The 19835-nt window shown below is 36.9% G+C and overlaps 1 protein-coding gene across 5 annotated transcripts in view; it reads right to left on the reverse strand.

Annotated features, from left to right (window-relative positions):
• The window catches only part of EPB41L5 (erythrocyte membrane protein band 4.1 like 5), a 133382-nt gene that overhangs the window by 35024 nt on the left and 78523 nt on the right, over positions 1 to 19835 (reverse strand). The gene's annotated exons all lie outside the window — the stretch shown is intronic.

A 19835-nucleotide genomic window follows, 5' to 3' on the forward strand; every position in this document is an offset into this window, starting at 1 on the left:
CTAAAGAGAATAATCCATCAATGGAAACCGATGTTAGAATTTGCAGAGAAATATACTAAACAGTTACAATAACTGTTTAATTATAACACGTTAAAAAAAGTTAAGTACAAACATGGAAGATATAAAAAAGATCCAAATCAAACTTCTAGAGAAGAAACTTATAATATCTGAGATGAAAAATATATTGGATGGGATTCACAGAGATTGACATTGGGGGGGGAGGAGCTAAACTTGAAGGCATAGCAACAGAAAATATCCCAAATAAAACACACCAAAAAAAATAATCCCTCAAAATGAAAAGAATATCAGTACCACAAAAGACCCCGAATAGCCAAAGCAATCTTAAGAAAAAAGACCAATACTGGAGGTATCACACTCCCTGACTTTAGCTTGTACTACAGGGCAACAATAATCAAAATAGCATGGTATTGGCAGAAAAACAGACACATAGACCAATGGAATAGAACTGATAACCCAGAAATAAAACCACATAAATATGGACAGATAATTTTTGACAAAGAAGAAAAAAACCACACAATGGAGAAAAGACAGTCTCTTCAATAAATGGTGCTGGGAGAATTGGATAGCCGCGTGCAAAAGACTGAAACTGGACTGCTATTTGTCACCATGTACCAAAGTTAATTCAAAATGGATCAAAGACTTAAGCATAAGACCTGACACAATAAATTGCATAGAAGAAAACATAGGTACTAAACTTATGGACCTTGGGTTCAAAGAGCATTTTATAAATTTGACTCCAAAGGCAAGAGAAGTAAAAGCTAAAATAAATGAATGGGACTATTATCAAACTTAGAAGCTTCTGCACAGCAAAAGAAACCATTGACAGAATAAAGAGGCAACCAACTGAGTGGGAGAAGATCTTTGCAAACAGCGCCTCCGATAAGGGGCTAATATCCAAAATATACAAGGAACTCATGCAACTCAACAACAAAAAAACAAACAACCCAATTGAAAAATGGGCAGAGGACCTGAAGAGACATCTTCCCAAAGAGGACATACAAATGGTAAATAGACATATGAAAAAATGCTCAACATCACTAATCATCAGAGAAATGCAAATCAAAACCACAATGAGATATCACCTCACCCCAGTCAGAATGGCTATCACCAACAAGACAAATAGTAACAAGTGTTGGAGACGCTGTGGAGAAAAAGGAACCCTCATACACTGTTGGTGGGAATGCAGACTGGTGCAGCCCCTATGGAAGGCAGTGGGGAGGTTCCTCAAAAAATTATAATAGAATTATCATATGACCCAGCAATCCCTCTCCTGGGTATCTACCCAAAAAATCTGAAAACATTTATCCATAAAGACAAGTGTGCTCCAATGTTCATTGCAGCTTTATTTACGGTGGCCAAGACATGGAAAGAACCAAAATGTCCTTCGAATGGATAAAGAATTATGGTATATATATGCAATGGAATATTATTCGTCAGTTAGAAAAGATGAAATAGGATCATTTGTGACAACATGGGTGGATCTTGAAATTATAATGCTAAGCGAAATAAGTCAGACAGAAAAAGCAGAGAACGATATGATTTCACTGATATGTGGTATATAAACCAAAAAGAACAAAAGAACAAGATAAACAAATGAGAAACAAAAACTCATAGACACAGACAAAAGTTTAGTGGTTACCACAGGGTAAGGGAGGAGGGTGGTGGTAGATGAGAGTAAAGGGGATCAACTATATGGTGATGGAAGAACTGACTCTGGGTGGTGAACACACAATGGGATTTATAGATGATGTATTACAGAATTGTACACCTGAAATCTATGTAACTTTACTAACAATTGTCACCCCAGTAAACTTTAATTTAAAGAAAAAGAAAAAAGAATATCAGTTAGTGTGGGACAACTTTAAGTAGCCTAATGTAATGGATAATTGGAATCGCAAAGTGGGGGTGGGACAGAACAAATGTTAAAATAAATAACTGCTGAAGTTTTTCCAAACTTGATGAAAACTATAAACCCACAGATCCAAGAATCTCAATCAACCCTAAACACAAGAACATGAAGAAAGCTACACCAAAGTGCATCATAATCAAACTGCTTAAAACCAATGATAGAAAATCTCAAAAGCAGCCAAAGACTCATATGTTCAAAAAAATAAAGATAAGGATGACAGCCTATTTCCCATCAGAAACTATGCAAAGTAGAGGATAGTGGAGGATCACCTTGAAAGCACTGAAAGAAAAAAAAAAAAACGACAACTAAAATTTTATAGCCAGTAAAGAGTTTTAAAAAGAAAAAAAAAAAAAAAAAAAAAAAAAAGAAAGAAAAGAAAGCTAGGTATATACCAAAGGAAAATGAAAATATACATCCACACAAAAAGGTGTACATAAATGTTCATTGCAGTATTACTCATAATAGCCAAAAAATGGAAACAGCCTAAATGCCCATCAACTGAGGCCTGAATAAATAAAATGCAGTATATCCATAGACTAAAATACCAATCAGCAATAAAAAGGAGTGAAGCACTGATATATGCTATGACATGACCGTTGAAAACATAATGTTAAGGGAAGAAATCCAGACACAAATTATCACATATTGTATGAGTCCATTTATATGAAATGTCCAGAAGAGGCAAATCCATTTAGTCAGAAAGTAGATTTGTGGTTGCCAGGAGCTGGAGGAAGGGTCAGGGAGGAATGGGGGATTGACTGCTGTGGTGTAAGGTCTGAAATTAAGATTGAATACTAAGTGCTGCCTTGACATCCTGTGAGGCTAACCACAGGTTCCCATGCTCTCACCAGATATGCAGCCCCCCACCCAGTGGAAAAGGTTCCCCATCCGGCTAGTTCTGCTATCAACTAACTGTACCAGCTGTATTCTGCCAGGTTTTTAACCAAACAAATTTCACTTTCCTGACAGTCTGTAAAATTATTCAAACAAGCCAATCACATCCCCTGATGGGAACTAGGGGTCATCTCATGCTCATGTTACTATAAAGCCTGCCTCCTACAGTCCATTGTTGTTCACTTTGCTCCCCAAAAAAACAACCGTGTGGCCCTATATGTTATGAGGTTTCCTTCTACCTTGAGCCATAAGTACATGTGACTAATAAATTACTGTCTATCTCATCTTTCCAGTGCTGGGTTTTGTGTGTTCGACCATTTTATAGTATTTAGGGTAAGGGATCCCTCCCTCACCAAAAGGGTGAATAAGGGGTGATCAGAGCAACTGCTAATGGGTATGAGGCTTCCTTTAGGGTGGACAAAAATGTTCTAAAATAAAATTGTGATAAAGGTTGCACAATCCTGTGAATGTACAAAAAACACTGAACTGTCCACTTTAAATGGGTGGATAGTATGGTATGTAAATTATATCTTAAAGCATTAAAACAAAAGACAAAAGAAATTATCATTCATACTGAATAATTCATGACCAAAAGACTTGCACTAAAAAAAAAAAGTTAAAGACCTAAAGGCAGAAGTAAAATGAACACTGCATTTCGTGGTTTACAATATAGTAAAATGCTTGATGACTGATAAAAAGGCTGGCAGTGGGTAAACAGAAGTACACTACTGTAAGGTTCTTATACTATACATGAAATGGTATCATAGTCTACTTTCAAGGCATAGTATAAGTTAAAGTTGTACATGCCAAAGTAACCATTAAAGTAAAACAAAGAATTATAGCTAAGAAGTGAAGAAAGGACAAAGATGGAATTTAAAAAAACCTGATTAATGAAAAAGAAGACAGAAAGAAAGATGGGAACAAGACACATATGAGATAAACAGAAAACAAACAGCAAAATGATAGACTCAAACTTAATCATATTAATAATCACATTGAAAGGAAATGGACTAAACATACAAATTTTTAAATACAAAGATTGCCAGTTAAGATAAAAAAAAAGGCAAAACCCAAGTATATCTGTCTACATAAAACAATTTAAATATAAACAGAGATTTAAAAATAAAAGGATAGAAAATGATATACCATGCTAACACTGGTCAAAACAAAAGTTAGAGTGAATATATTGTTACCAAAGTAGAGTTCAGAGCAAAGAACAATACTTCAAATGAAGATGGCTATAAAGGGGGCATTTAATCAACAGCACATGACAATGCTAAATATTTATGAACTTAATGACAGAGCTTCAAAATACATGAAGCCAAAACTAAAAGTACTGCAAAGAGTAATAGACAAATTGATAATTATGGTTGAAGATTTCTGAATAATTGATAGAACAAGTGGGCAGAAAATCATCAAGGATATATTAGACTAGAACAATACTAATCATCAACTTTTCCTAACTGACACTTATAGAGCAGTATACCAGAAACAGCAAAATACACATTCCTCTCAAGTACACAAAGAATAATCACTAACATAGACCATGTTCTGGGCCATAAAATAAGATTTGATCAATTCAAAAAGATTCAAGTCATACAAAGTATATATGTTCTTTGACCAGAACAGACTTAAATTAGAAATCCAAACAGAAAGATCTTTGGAAAATCCCAAAATATTTGGAAATTATGTAAGGCACTTCTAAATAACACATGGATCAAAAAAGATATAAAAAGGAAAACTATAAAAGTATTTTGAATTAAATGAAAATGAAAGCGCAACATATCCAAATTTGTAGGATGCCACTAAAGGAGTACTTAGAAGAATACTGATGGCACTAAACATTTATATTAGAAAAGAACTTCTCATATCAGTGACCTAAGCTTTCACCTTGATAAAATAGAAAACACATTAAATGTAAAGAAGGCAAGAAATAATAGAGATTGAAGGGAAAAAAAGTAGAGAAAATGAATTAAACCAAAAGCTAGTTCTTTGAGAAGCTCAATATAATTGCTAACTTCTAACTGGCTAAGAGAAAAAAAGAGAGAATACATATTTACCAATAACAGGAATGAGGTCTTACAGGTATTAAAATGGAATAAGGGAATATATGAACTTTATGCCAACTAATTCAGTAACTTAGATGATATGGAAATATTTCTTCAGAGACACAAACTACCAAAGCTCACTCCAGAAGAAATAGAAAATTTGAATAGATTCATAAAAGTAAGTTAATTGAATTAATTAAAAATCCTCTCACGAAAAGAAGCTTGGGCCCAGATGACTTCCCCGGTTAACTCTATCAAACATTTAAAAGAAGAAATAATGTCAATCTTCAACAAATGATTTCAGAAGCAGAGGAGGCAACATTCCCCAAATCATTCTATAAAGTCATTATTCTCCTGATCCTGGAGACATACAAAGACATAACAAGAAATCAAGCAAGAAACAAAAAGAATTGCCCACCATGCCCAAGTGGGATTTATGACAGGAATGCAAAGTTGGTTTACATTCCAAAATCAATTAATGTAATATACCATATTAATAAGAAAAAAACCACACGATCATCTCAATAGGTGCAGAAAAAGTATTTGACAAATCCAGTGCCATTCATGGGAAAAACTCTTAACAAAGTAGGAACAGAAAGGAGCATCCTCAATCTCATAAAGGTCATCTACAAAAAACCAACAGCTAACATCACATTTAATGATGAATGACTGTATGCTTTCTCCTGTAAGACAAGATGTCCATTTTTACGACTTCATTCAACATTGTACTGAAGGTTCTAGCTAGTGTAATAAAAAACAAAAAAAAAAAAAAAACAAGGAAGAGAATAGAAAAGAAAATCAAGGGCATCCATATTGGAAAGAAGAGGTAAAAAAGAAGAGATTTTTATGAGCAGATGACAGAATCCTGTATTGAGAAAATCCAATGGTATTCACAAAACACTACTAGAAAGTAATAAATGAGTTCAGCAAGGTTCAGCAAGTAGGATACAAGACCAAGATGCAAAACCAATTATCTATACACTAGTAATGAACAAGAAATTGAAATTAAAACTATTCCATTCACAATAGCATCAAAAAGAATAAAAATTTAGGAAAAAATTTAATAAAAGATATGCAGGACTTGTATCCTTAAAGCAATAACAAATAAATTAAAGGAGATCTAAATAAATGGAAAGACATTTCATGTTCATGGATTGGAAAACTTAATACTGTCAAGATGACAATTCTCCTCAAACTGATCTATGACTACAATTCACTCACTATCAGATTCCTAGCAGACTTTATTGTAGAAGTTAACAAGCCAATTCTAAAATTTATACAGAAATTCAAAGGAGCCAGAATAGCCAAATCCATTTTAAAAAGAACAAAGTTGGAAGATGTACACTACCTTATTTCAATACTATAAAGCCACAGTAACCAAGACAGTATGGTATTGCCCAAATATAGGCCTGTGAATCAATAGAACAGAATTAAGAGCCTAGAATTTTTTACACTTACAATTGATTTTTGCCAACATAAACCAAAGGGGAAACCAAATAGTCTTTTTAGGAAATGGTGCCAACAGAAGTATACATGCAAAAATATGGGTTTAGAATTTAGACCCTATCTCACACCATACATAAAAATTAAATCAAAATGGGTAATAGAAGCTTTAAGAGCTAAAACTGTAAATGTTTGAAGAAAATACAAGGAAAAATATCTCTGAGACTTTGGGTTGATAAAATGTTCTTAGATACCAAACATACTATCCATAAAAGAAAAGCCTGGTAAGTTGGACTTCATCATAATGAAATATTTGAGCTTCAAAAGACTTATTATGAAAATGAAAAGAGAAGTCACAGATTAGGAAAAAAATTTTGCAAATCATGTATCTGATAAGGGACTAGTATTCTAAAATACGCAAAATATTCTTAAAACAATAAAAAGACAACCCATATACAAATAGGTGAAAGGTTTGAATAGACATTTCTCCAGAGGCAATATACAAATAGGTGATAAACAAATGAAAAAATACTCAACATCACTAGCCCTCAGGAAAATACAAATCAAAACCACAATGAGAAATCACTATTCACTCGCTACAATGGCTATATAAAACAAAACAAAACCAAAATGAAACAGAAAACAGAAAATCACTAATGTTGGAGAGGATGTGGAGACACTGGAACCCTCATCCATTTCCACTTCAGAAAACAGTTTGCCAATGTCTTAAAAGTTAAAATATAAATTTACCATACAACTCATCAATTTTCCTCCTAGAAGTCTATCCAAAAGAAACAATACCTCATGTCCACACAAAGACATGTACAGGAATGTTCATAATATAATGCACAGTAGCCAAAACATGGAAAGAATCCAAATTTCCACCAACTGGTGAATGGGTAAACAAAATGTGATATATCCACACCATAGACTATTCGGCAATTAAAAGAAACAAACTGGGAAACACCGATGAAGTAAAAAACATTATGCTAGGTGAAAGAAGCCAGCAACAATACCCTGTACATTGTATGATTCCATTGATATGAAAAGACTGGAAAATGCAAACTTACAAGAACTGAAAGCAGATCAGTGGTTGCCTGAGGGGGTGGGAAGGTAGGAGCATGATGTAAGCATAGAGCAGCATGAGGAAACTTTTTGGGATGATGGAAATGTTCTAAAACTAGATTGTGGTGATGACTGTACAATTCTATACATTTCTATAAAGCATGGAGTTGTACACTTAGAATAAGTAAATTTTATAATACGTAAAATTGTCGCAGTAAAGTTGCTTAAAAAAAAAAAACCTTAGCCAAATTTAGAAACTAGAATGTAATAATCCAGTTCAGTAAAGTTGTAGGATTCAGAATCAACATAGAAAAATCAATTATATAAAATCACTAGCAATAAACAACAGGAAACTGAGATGAAGAAAATAATTCCATTTAGAAACCCAATTATTCTATTTTAACAGGTTTTTTTTTTAAAGAACAAGACTGTCAACCCAATTCATCTGTTGTGAAAAAGCTCAAAGGTTGTAGACATTTTATTTTGTTGATCTAACACTGAGTTAGAGCAAAGCAAAGGAACTGACATTGCTGGAAGGTTCCATGCTTTCCTGGAGGAATGAAGGCCATGTTTCAATTAGATGCCTTGTATCTGGAACCCAAATAAGAAAAAATTATGAAAACTATTAAAAGAGATATAAGAACAAAGAAAGAATTTCTGCTCAAGAATCTGTGCCCCAGTCCTGTCTCTGCAGCAAACTAGCTGTACAACTTTAAACAAGTCACTTTACCTTGGTTTTCAAAATGTGTTCTACGGAGACCCAAGGATTCCATATGTGAGTGACTTAGCTACAGGTACGGAAAAGGTGGTGTTTTTCATCTCCCCACAGTAATCTTCTTATGGGCTTTTATTTGGAATTCCCAAGCAGGTTTAATTGGAAGGGTTTCTTGGCTAAAGTTCATTTGGAAACCTGGAGTAAAGGCACTGCGGGCACTTTCAATCTTCCATAAAAATATATTAATGGAAAACCATCTCATCATCTCATTTTCAAGCCTTTTCCAATTGGTCCAATTGTTATCCTCCCTATGAGTAAATCAGTGTTACTGGCAGGGCTTTTATTCAAAATAAAAATAACATCATCAAAAGAAGAGGTGTTGGTGATGACAGGGAGAACAGATGAAACAAAAATAGTAGAATATTGGAATTTGTTGAAGGGGGTTGATAGGCATATTGTAGTTCACCATATTTTCTCGCTACTTAGTATGTATTTTAGAATGTTTCATCATAAATTAAAAAACACGAATAGCAATATTTCTGGACAAAAGAATGTGAGAACTGGTCGGAGTTCATCTCCTGTGGTCGATCCTAACATGGAACCATGACACAAAATATTTTTTTAAACTATACACCATATGTTTTAGTCTGTTTGGGTTGGACAACAGAATACCACAGACTGGGTGGCTTACCAACAAGAGAAATTTATTTCTCAGAGTTCTAGAAGCTGGGAAGTCCAAGATCAGGTGCCAGAAGATTTGGTGTCTGGTGAGGTCTGGTGAGGGCCCGCTTTCTAGTTCATAGACCACCCTCTTTTAGCTGTGTCCCGACATGGCACAAGGGGTGAGGGATCTTCCTGGGGTCTCTTTCATAAGAGCACCAATCCCATTCATGAGAACTTCTGCTGTCATGACCTAATCACTGCCCCAAACAGCATCGCTTTGAGAATTAGGTCTTAACATAGGAATTTTGGGGGGGACACAAATGTTCAGGCCACAGCATTAAAAAATAAGATATAAAAAACTTCATAAATCAGAAATGAAATAGAAGCCCATATATAAAAGAATGCTGAACTGTCTCAATTTATGCTTGAGAACAATGGTTAAAAAGTACCCATGTTATGGGGTGAACTGTGTGTGTCTCCCCAAATTCATATGTTGACGTCCTAACACCTAGTATCTCAAGAATGCGCTCTTATGTGGAAACAGGATGGTTGCAGATGTAGTTGTGAGGATAAGGTCACACTGGATAGAGAAGGGCAGGCACTTAATTCAGCACAGCCGATGTCTTTATAAAAGAAGAAAACATGGATACATGCATACAGGAGAACACCATATGAAGGTGAGGGCAGAGACCAGGTGAGGCGTCTACAATCCAGACTACCTGCATACCACTTGAAGCTAGGTAAGAGGCACGGGACAGATTCTTTTAGCCCTCAGAAGGAAGCAATCCTGCCCACACCTTCATCTCTCGTCCTTCTAGCCTCTAGCACTGTGAGACCAAATTTCTGTTACCACCCAGTTGTAACGGCGGTCCTAGCAAACCAATACATCTCACATTCTAAAGATCTGAGCAGGACTTACTAACAGAGACCCTGAGAGCACAACATTATCCACACCATAAAAGAAAAGACAAGAAATCCTAAAAGACATCCTGCAAGGGAATTTAAAGGAAAAGACAGTACTCTGACTTTTCTTCTCCTTGCTCCAGGAGAGTAGGGAATGGAAAAGCACATCAAGTTAATGGAGGCTCTAAAAGTACCTATGAAAGGGGAGAATGACATCTTGCTTGGTGGTAGGGGATTGCTGAGCATCAGAAACTACTAGGCCTATGTCAGGTGTAGCACAGGGAGAGTTCTTAGGAAAATCTAATGCATGAATCTGTAAGTTTGGGAGTATATGTAAATAGATTTCCCACACAGGGAAATGCAGCCTTCAGCATGGAGAGGTCCAACCTCAGGGAGGTGACTGGAGCCAACCTTAATAACATGGGGGGAAAGGCCAGCCATTGGACACGATACATTTCCACTGTTTGGCAGGGCAAAAATGCATCGATTCCCACAGGCCAAATTTGGAACAAGTTACACATCGAAATGAATAGGAATGTATGATAACGCATTTTTAAAAAAATCCATGAGTCTATTAGTACAAATTATTTCCTTTAAAAGTGAATGGGGAAAGCTCTCTTTTACAGAAGAATGCAAACTCATATTTGTAGAAAGAAGGACAGAATTGGAAAATCATCATATTGTAAATACCAAAGTAATAATAATTGATTCAGGCAAAAATTATCAATCGATGCTAAAACCACTGGGTAAAAGACTGTTAGGAAATAGGATTTCTCCTTAGTCTCAAAAATCCCAAGTAGTACAGAAAAAGAGAAAAAAGGTACTTTTAAAAATGTTTAACTTCAATCTAATCACGAGAAATCACACAAATCTAAGTTGAGAGGTATTCTGCAAAGAAACTGGCATAGACTCTTTAAAAAATGTCAATGTCTTGAAAGGCCAAAGGCGGCTGGGAACTTTTCATGATTAAAGAGACACAAAAAGCTAACTGAAATCTTGATTGGATCCTGGTTCAGAAAGAAAAATAGCTATAAAGGGCATTTATTAAAATACTTGGGAAAATTTGAGTATAGACTATATACTAGATAATGGAATTTTATTGATGTTAAATTTTCTGAGCATGATAAATATATCATGTACAAGAATGTCCTTGATTTTTGGAGACACATGAAGAACTAGGGATGTAGTAATATAATGTCTGCATTATGATCCTCAATTAGTTCAGCCAAATAAGTAAATGTTAGCATATAAGCAAAATATTAATAGGTGGTGAATCTAGCGGAAGGGCATATGCTATTCATCCACCATTCTTTCAACTTTTCCATGGGTTTGAAGTTTTTCCAAAGTAAAAAGTTGGAAGACAAGAAAAAATATATGTGCTTCTCTTGAGCTGAGTGTATAAGTCCAGCCTTAATGCCATTCAATGGAACTCCAGCCATGAGATGAATGTGCCAGGGTAAGATGACACAAGCAATAAAAGTGTACTTATGGGCCCAAGGTTCCAGTCAGGATGGCGCAGTAGGTAAACACTGTGCTTACCTTCTCTCACGACCACATCAAAATTACAACTAAACTATAAAACAACCATCATTGAAAATTGCCTAAAATCTTGCTGAACCAAAGCCCTACAACTAAGGACATGCAGAAGCAGCCACTTCGAAACTGGTAGGAGGGGCAGAGACATGGAACGGGCTGGTTCCATAACCGCCTGTGACCATTAAAAATTGGGAGGGATATCAGCTGTGGAGGTTCCTCCTGCCCCAAAGAGCGAGAGGTCTCAGCCCCACCCCAGCCTAGGGTTCCAGTGCCGGGGAGAGAAGACCCCATAATTTTTGGTTGTGAAAACCAGCGGAAATTGTGACTAAGTGGGATGGAGGACGGCTGGAGTCCCAGCCACTCCTCTTAAAGGGATCACACACGGATTTACCAATGGAATCACTAGCTCTGAGTTTCAGTGCTGGGGCAGCAGCTGGAGAGGCAGCAGGCACATACGGTGAGGAACTGAGTTCTCTAGCTTGGGACGGGGGCTGGAGAGGCAGCTTTCTCCTGGATGGAGGAACTGGCAGAAGCCATTGTTGCTTTGTTGAGCCCTTCCCCTTCCCAGCTTGCAGACTCAGGCTGCTGCCATATCTGAGTCTCCATGAAGCTGGCTAACACCATTGGCTCACCATGCCAACTTTTGGGCACACCCAAGCCACTTCCAGTGGCTTTTTAGTACAAACCACCTGCCTTGGCAGACTTTCCTAGGGTCTCTCAAAGATTCACGTAACCCAGACAAGCAGCATTTGACTTGAGTGTGTCCTGTACCTCTGGCGGAGCAGCCCTAAGCCCAGCACTAGTGGCAGAAGGCCGTGGTTCTTGGCTCGGCCTCTTGAGTCACTTCCAAGCACAGCACGGGCGGCAGCCATCTGCAAACTGCTTTGTGGCTCCTGCCAGGTGGCCCCAAGTGAAGTACAGGCTGCGGCTGAACTTGACCTGCAGCGGATCCCCTCTAAGGTGGCTTTGAAACAAGCTGGAGCATCACCCAGCCACCTCCAAGAAAGACACACCCAAGTGGCAGAATGGGCAGGCACCAGAGCCCTGCTAAGGCAGATCCTGCTCTGTAGGCTCAGCCCCTGCACAACAACTCTTCCACTGTAGTCACTGCCAGTTCTCACAACCAATGGGCCTGAGTGTCAATCTCTCCCATTGCAAATAGGAACCAAGGCTCAACTACAAGAGAAGGGCACACACAACCCACACAGGGGAAACACCTGGAGTGCGTGGCTCAAGTGAACAGAAAGACTATGCCACTGAACCCCACAGCACACCTACTACATAAGGCTGTTCTACTAGGACCAGAAGATATATCAGCCCAGCCCTAATACATAGAAACAAACACAGAGAGGCTGCCAAAATGGGGAGACAAAGAAACATGTCCCATATAAAAGAACAGAACAAAGCTCCAGAAAAAGAACAAAATGGAGACAACAAATCTATCAGGTGCAGAGTTCCAAACACTGGTTATAAGGATGCTCAATGATCTCAGGGATAACTTCAACAGAGACCTAGGAAACATAAAAATGGAGACAGAAAACACAAAAAAGAACCAGTCAGAAATAAAGACTACAATAATGGAAATGAAGAATACATTATGGGCCAGCCCGGTGGCTCAGGCTGTTAGAGCTCCATGCTCCTAACTCCGAAGGCTGCCAGTTCGATTCCCACATGGGCCAGTGGGCTCTCAACCACAAGGTTGCCAGTTCAATTCCTTGACTCCCGCAAGTGATTGTGGGCAGCGCCCCCTGCAACTAAGATTGAACATGGCACCTTGAGCTGAGCTGCCACTGAGCTCCCGGATGGCTCAGTTGGTTGGAATGCGTCCTCTCAACCACAAGGTTGCCAGTTTGACTCCCGCAAGGGATGGTGGGCTGCACCCCCTGCAACTAGCAACGGCAACTGGACCTGGAGCTGAGCTGCGCCCTCCACAACTAAGACTGAAAGGACAACAACTTGAAGCTGAACGGCACCCTCCACAACTAAGATTGAAAGAAAGGACAACTTGACTTGGAAAAAAAAAAAAAAGAAAGTCCTGGAAGTACACACTGTTCCCCAATAAAGTCCCTGTACCCCTTAAAAAAAAAAAAGAATACATTAGAGGGAATCAGATTAGACAAAACAGAGGAGCAAATCAACGATGTATAAGATAAAATAGCAGAAAACACCCAATCAGAACAGCAAAAAGAAAATAGAAACCAAAAAACTGAGGAGAGTTTAAGGGGCCTCTGGGACATCAAGCGTACCAACGTTAGCATTATAGGGTACCAGAAAAAGGAGAGAGAAAGCAATTAATTGAAAACCTATTTGAAGAAATAATGATGGAAAATGTCCCTAACCTGGTGAAAGAAATAGATATACAAGCCCAGGTAGCACAAAGAGTCCCAGACAAGGTGAACCCAAAGAGGCTCACACCAATACACATCATGATTAAAATGCCAACACTTAAAGCCAGAGTCTTAAAAGCAGCAAGAGAAAAGCAGTTAGTTAGCTATAAGGGAGCTCCCATAGGATTGTCAGCTGATTTCTCAACAGAAACTCTGCAGACCAGAAGGGATTGGCAGGAAATAGTCAAAGTGATGCAGAGCAAGGACCTACAACCAAGATTACTCTACCCAGCAAAGCTTTCATTTAGAATCGAAAGATAAAGAGCTTCCCAGACAAGAGAAAGCCAAAGGAGTTCTCACCACCAAACTTGTATTACAAGGACTCCTAGAGGGAACTCTTTAAGACCAAAAAAAAAAAAAAAAAAAAAAAAAAAAAAAAAAAATTAAAAATATGAATAAAATGGCAATAACTACATACCTATCAACAACTATTTTCAAAGTAAATGGATTAAATGCTCCAATCAAAAGATGGGGGGGGCTGAATGGATAAGAAAACAAGACCCTTATATGTGCTTCCTACAAGAGATGCACTTCAGATTGCAAGATACACACAGATTGAAAGTAAAGCAATGGAAAAAGATATTTCATGAAATTAAAAAAACAAACAAACAGTGGGGTAGCAACACTTATACCAGACAAAATAAACTTTAAAACAAAGACTATAACAAGAGATACAGAAGGACCTAGTAATCCCAGTTCTGGGTATTTATCTGAACAAACTCAAAATACTACTTCAAGGGGACATGTGCATCCATATGTTCATTGCAGCATTATTTACATAAGCCAAGATATGAAGACAGCCTGGGTGTCCCTGAATGGATGAATGGATAAAGAAGAGGTTGTACATATATACAATGGAATGTTACTTAGCTGTAAAACAGAACAAAATCTTGCTATCTGTGACAACATGGATGGATCTAAAGGGTACTGTGCTGAGTGTAACAAGTCAGACTGCAAAAGACAAGTGTCATATGATTTCACTTGTAAGTGAAATCTAAAGAACAAAATAAACAAACAAAGGAAACAGAAACAAACTCATAGATACAGAGAACATTTTGATGGTTGCCAGATGGGAGGGAGGTTGGGAGTGGGTGAAAAGGGGAAGGGATTAAGAAGTACAAATTAGCTGTTGCACAGTAATCATGGAGATGTAGGGTATAGCATAAGGAATACAGTCAATAATATAATAACTATGTATGTATGGTGTCAGATGGGTACTAGATCTATTGGGGTGATAGATGGGAGAGGGGTTGGGGGCAGGGTCAAAAGGTGAAGGGATTAAGAAATATAAATTGTTGGAGAGGGTTGGGGGAGAAGGTAAAGGGGTTAGAAAGCAGAAATTTGTAGTCACAGTATTGTCACGGGGGTATGAAATACAGTTTGAGAAATATAATCAACAATGTAAAGATTATGTAGGGTGCCAGATGGGCACTGGATTTATTAGGGAGACTACTTCATAGACTATGTAGATGCCTGACCACTGCACTGTACACCTGAAGCTTAATTGGATAATATTGAATGTCAACTATAATTAAATATATATAGTCAGGGGATGTGGAGTACAGCTTAGGGAATTGCAACAGCTTCATACGATATCAAAGGGGTAGCAGATTGGGGGGATTATCACTTTGTGAGGGGTGTTAATGTCTAACTATTACATTGTTTTGTACATCAGAACAAAAAGAAACACAAACTGGTAGTTACAAAATAGTCTTAGAGATGTAAAGCATAGGGAATATAATCCATAACATGGTAATAACTATGCATAGAGCCAGGTGGTACCAGTCAGGGGGATCACGTCCTAAATTATATAAATGTCTAACCACTATGCTGTACACCTGAGATATAAATATTGAATGACAACTATAATTGAAAATTTAAAAAAGGGGGGAAGATCAATAATATTGTGATAGCGTGGTGCAGTGCAGATGGTAGCTGGACTTGTCATGGTGATCACTTCTTTAGCATAGGGAATATAACCAACAATGTGGTAGTAACTCTGTATACTGCTAGATGGGTGTTGTTGAGTAACTATGATGTACACGTGAAACTAATATAATATTGTATGTTAGCTATACTTTAATAAAAATATTTTTTTTTAAGAAAAGCATACTCATGGGCCAGAGCTGAGACAGGAATAAGGGAGAGAAAAACATTGCAAAAGGTGATATATGAAGTACATTGCCTATGTTGGGGAAGTGACAGGTTCTATGAGGGCTTCTGAAAAAATGTACTAATGTGTAGCACAAAAGAGCCAGCACTTCTATATGTGCTATGACAGTTTGCTATTACAGTAGTATCATTCAAGTAATACTTTTGCCCCCTTTCCTCTTCCTTCCTCAACCCTGAAAGTAAGCACAAGGGGGATCTTTTTTTGTTTTAAATCATTATGGGAGCCAACTAGGAAAATTATTAATAATAAAGTTACTGTTTCCTATGTGCAAACACTGTGATAAAGAAAAGTAAGGTGGAGACAGTGAAGATTACAAGAACCACCACTACCCCTATAGAAATGACAACGGGGGAAAGGGAAATCATTGAGTATAAGATTAAAAGTGGACTTTCTATAACTTAAAGTATATTTCAATTACAAAAATAAGATGGTTCTTACATGTACAAATGACAGGCTAGAAAGGGAAAGGAAGACTTGACCTTGTATAGGTACAGTAACTAAGAGAAAAATAAAATAGAGGATTCAGTCCTTTCCAAAAAACAGCAGTGATAAACTCCCAGGAATAAACTGGGGCTCATGCCAGGAGGAACACAGAGAGCTGAGAGTGAAAAGCGGCACTGGGGTCAAGATTCCAACCCCCTGAGGGAAATGAAACCCAAGATGCCCCATGTGAGGCAGTGAACAAGAGTACGACTCATTACTTGAAACCAGAGACCTATATCTTCTAGATAAGAAGAGGCCAAAACAGCTCAACTCACAAGTCCAGTTTCAAATGAAAAGAAAGTACTTGCCTACGATGAAAGGAAGAATTTTAAAAATTCACGCAACCAACAATCAGGTCACCATATTCTGGCTCAGGGAAGCACTGGAAAGATCTCTGAAAGATCCTACTGTAACACCTCTTCAGAGCTGAGGATTTCAAAAAGTCAGGCTGGGGATTTCAAAACTGCCTCACAGGAAAGGATGAGCACAGGAAGAAAACAAATCTGTTTAAAACAATACAAGTTGAACTCACAAACAAAAAATTACAAGACATGTAAAAAGATACGATGCTACAACAGACAACCAATAAACCCAAGAAATGAAAGCACTGATAGCTGAGGAAGTAAAAAACATTAAAACAATTTAAAAAGGAATTTAAAATGAGTATATTAAATATGCTGAAAGATATAAAGGAGGGACAGAGTCAATAAAGCAGGAGCTTATAATACCATAATAGGCTCTGGGGAATGAGAAATTAAATTCAACATTCAACAGAAGGGACACAGTAGACTAGAAGAGTGAAAGTTAATTAAAAGATAAAAATTAAGAAAATCACAAAGGTAATACACATGGCAACTATGGAAGATAGGAAACACAGAGATCAATATAGATTAAAAACTGGCACATACATTTAATAGAAACCGCAGAAGGAAAATCAGATAATGGGAGGGGCAATATGAGAGGGGGCAATACCTACAAATTTTCCTAAAGAGGACACATTCATGGGGGATTAAACACACAAGCTTCCATATACTGAGCACACAAGTTCTACTCCTTTCTCACAGAAACTGTAAAGTGACAGGATAAGGACACAAAATCACATTTACTCATAAGCAACAACAAAAAAATAAAGTGATGAGAGAAAAAAACTGACGGTAGTGGAACAGATGAACAAGTGGTCATTGATTAGAAAGACTGTAGAAAGTTAAAGCCTACAGGGAAAACCTATCACTCCACAGAACTCAGGAAAAGTTGCAAATATTTTCTCCCATTACATGGGTTTTCTTTTCACTTTATTGACGGTATCTTTGAAATACAAAAGTTTTATTTTAAAGTTTGATGAACTCCAGTTTATTTTTCCTTTTGTCACATGTGCTTTTGGTGTCATATCTAAAAATACCATTGCCAGGTCCATGGTCACAAAGATTTACTCCTAAGTTTTCCTCTAAGACTTATAGTTCTAGCTTTTAATTCTAGGTCTATGATCCACGTGGGGTTCATTTTTTATATGGTGTGAGGTAAAGATCCAATTTCATTCTTTTTCATGTGACTATCCAGGACCATAAATTTTTAAAGAAGTAATGCTGACATAACTAGGAAGCCATCTAGAAACAAATAAGACTCATTATTGACACCTTATGCTGAGGTAATTTTAAGTGGATCTGAGATTACTGATATCATTATATGACTTACTGATATTACATAAGAGTTAATATCCCAAAAATACATTAAAAACTTTTTTTAAAAACTTCTATTTAAGTGTTTTTTCCCAGGACCCATCAGCTCCAAGTCAAGTAGTTATCTTCAATCTAGTTGTGGAGGGCGCAGCTCACTGGCCCATGTGGGGATCAAACCAGCACCATTGTTGTTAAGAGCACCCCGATCTAACGAACTGAGCTAAACAGCCGTCCCGATATTAGAAATTTCTTAAAATAGAAAAGGGCCAACAGTACTGTTTAGAAAGAAGGGGAGAGAAGACTACATATAATAAGAACAATCAATTACCAGGAAAAAATGCAAATGACTCTTAAACACAAAAAATATGCTCAGAAGAGGAATTTAAATAAAAACTAAACTGAACATATCCATCATTAATCGTGTCGGTGCCACAGGTGTGTATATGTAGCAAAACTTATCAAACACTTTAAATGTATTTGCTTGTGTCAAATACACTCAATACATCTGTAAAGAAAAGAAATACATTTCATGTTAAATGAAGTGGAACCTGGCAATATCTAGAAAATTTTTAAATGCATTTGCTACCAAATGAATATCAAATTCACATAGAAAACAAGAACTAATCCAAGTAAATTATAAGCACAGTACTTTATTTACTCTCAGTCTAAAGGGAAAGAAGTACAAAAACTGCTGAACTTTATTTAGTAGATTTGTTAATAGTGATATGGGACAGCAATTCTGGAACTGTTTAGCATATATTGTACAAGTGAGCAAATATGGAGATACTGATACTGTTGAAGTTAGGTTTCTCACTAGGAGAGAAGGGAGACAAAAATAAGAAACGAGAGGCAAGAGAGTCTAGGTATCAGATTGAATTTAGAGTATCAGTATGAATTTGTGATTTAAACATGCATATCCATCTTTTAAATCTATCCACTGAGTCTAGAAGCAATGACATTCACAGTAGCAATGAACACACCTACTGCCCAGATCTTTAATTGGACTCTTAAAGAAACCAGGATTCTTAAAGAAATGGTGGATTTCAGGGCTCAGACCAGGAAAGTACAAGGTAAGTATGGAACCTCTTATGCCAAAAAGTAAGAAAGTGCTCAAAAATAAAAGGGACATGGTAAGTGGTCCAGGATGCAGTATGACAGGGTTCCCACTGGCCAAATCTGGGAAGATGTGACTATCAAAAGGAATAACAATGATCATGTACTATATAACACACTGAATAAAAGAATCCATGAATCCACGAGAAAGTTCTTTTTGCAAGAATACCAAGTAATCAGTGCAGGATGATAACAAATCACCATTTTGCAACAATCATTTTAATTTTTACCATTAGGTAAAAGTTGGTTGGGAGACAGAATATTTACACAAAGTATTTGATAAATTTTTATTTACAAAAAAAGTTAACTTACATAGTGAAAAAATCTGATAGACATCTCCTTAACCAAGTAATCAAAAATTACCAGTAATGGAGACAGTGACATCAAGTAATCTTTGGTGTAATGCACTACAGACATATTATGTCTGTACAGACGTATACAGATACATCATATTTTTCTTGCTATAAATGCATAATCTTAATAAATGCATAAATGAGGAAACAGTCAACTAAATTCAAATTAATGAGTCTAACAGTAAACTTGTACTATTTAAGGATGCAAATGTCATGAAAGATGAAGAGAGGCTGGGGAACTACAGCAGATTAAGACACTTAAACAACAAAATGCTAAATATAATCCTGAATTGGATCAAAGTAATTGCTATAAAAGACAGTACTGGGGAATTTCCGGTCAAGATGGCAGAGTAGGTAAATGCCGTGCTTGCATCCTCTCATTATCACATCAAAATTACAACTAAACTACAGAACAAACATTGAGAATCCCCTGAACTCTTGCAAAACTAAGTT

This window comes from Rhinolophus sinicus, linkage group LG01 (assembly GCF_036562045.2).
Source record: "Rhinolophus sinicus isolate RSC01 linkage group LG01, ASM3656204v1, whole genome shotgun sequence".
NCBI lineage: Eukaryota > Metazoa > Chordata > Mammalia > Chiroptera > Rhinolophidae > Rhinolophus > Rhinolophus sinicus.